Source organism: Marmota marmota, unplaced genomic scaffold (assembly GCF_001458135.2).
Source record: "Marmota marmota marmota unplaced genomic scaffold, marMar, whole genome shotgun sequence".
In the NCBI taxonomy this organism is placed as follows: domain Eukaryota; kingdom Metazoa; phylum Chordata; class Mammalia; order Rodentia; family Sciuridae; genus Marmota; species Marmota marmota.
In genome coordinates this window covers 1,462,082-1,463,642 of record NW_025999900.1, presented here as the reverse complement: position 1 = coordinate 1,463,642, position 1,561 = coordinate 1,462,082, and positions in this window count along the sequence as shown.

Sequence of the window (1,561 nt, the reverse complement as noted above, 5' to 3'; positions counted from 1 at the left end):
CACGCCGCCCGCGCCCCGAGAGCCCAGCCCCGGCTCCAGCAGTTGGACCTACCCCTCCCAGCCTCGCAGCATCTGCCCTTCCTTTCCTTCCCTACCCCCAAAACAATGAAGGCACCAACTTGGAAACGCTCTGGCCAGGATCGCCTCATCTGGCTACCTTTCCCACTATATTCCCCTGCTACATACTTGTTTTCTTGTCTCCGATTTTCCGCCTGGCCCATATCTGGAGCCTCTTACCAGCGGGGCTGAAATCCAAGAGTCAATGCTCAGCCCGGACTGAAAGGAGCAAAGCAGGAAACAAGTTGGGGGTGGGAGACAAGGTTCACCCAGGTGCAGGACACTAACCCTCCAGGGCAACAGAACGCTTGAAAAACTGCTCACCACCATCCTGGTAGGCTGCAAGGGTGCAGTGCTCCTCGTGTCACCCTGTGTTTTAAGTCCCAAGTGAAAATAGTACCTGACACATGGTAGGCTCTCAAGATGTCTAGAAGGTGGGTGAATGGTTGACTTTATAACTGGCTACCCGCATGAATTAATGAGTGAATATATGACTGACTGATTGGCTCACAATTAGTGAACCACCTGATTGTTGGATAATCATGGGCCAGAACCCAGCCCTGCCAGCTGACTAGTGTAAGAGGGCCATCTTGAATGGGGGGGGGGGAAAAAAAGTGCTTCACAGGCCATCATGGTTCAGAAGGACTCTGAACTGAAGCTACCTGTAAAATCTGTATCCTATACATCTTCGTGAAGGCCAGAAACCAATTTCTGGTGGATTTTTAGTATATTAGGAGACAGTAGTACATAAGAAGCCCCATCACCATATCCCTACACAAAGCATCAAATGGCTCAAACACATATCCCAAAGTACATGGAGTGCTACTTATTTCTTACAAACACAATCCGCTTGATGCATTCAGAGATGGACATTCAACCCAATCTGCAAGGATCCTGGTAGGCATCATCCCAGCTCTGGGCTAGACACAGAGAAGATCCAGGGGTAAAGCAAAGTCAGAAGTAGCTGCTGTTTGACTAAGGAGACTCAGGAAGCTACCAGAGAGCTACCCAGGAGTCCTTCTTGATCAATCCACAGAGCTCAGATGAGGAAGACAATATTTTGACTAGGCTCCATAAATTCATTGCACCTGAAGTGGGACTTCCATCATGTTTTAATCAGTTTTAACACAGCTAACTCTTAAGCTCACTTCTAGGTTAAGAACCAGAGAGTTCTGGGTTTTGTTTCCTATAACCTTCTGTGGTAGGCCCCTAAAAGGCAAAAAAAACTTGCAATGGGCTGGAGGAAAGCATTATGGAGGATCTCAGAATTTTGAACCTATTTGAATCTCACAAAGCAAGAAATTAAAGTGGTTTAAAGGGGGACAATTGAGTTCAGGCTCATTCAAAGGATCAGTGAAACACTTGTGAAGTGTTGTTTGTTTATTTTGGGTACTGGGGATTGAACTCAGGGTCACTTAACCACTGAGCCACATCCCCAAACCTATTTTGTATTTTATTTAGAGACAGGGTTTCACTGAGTTGCTTAGCGCCTCACTTTTTCTGA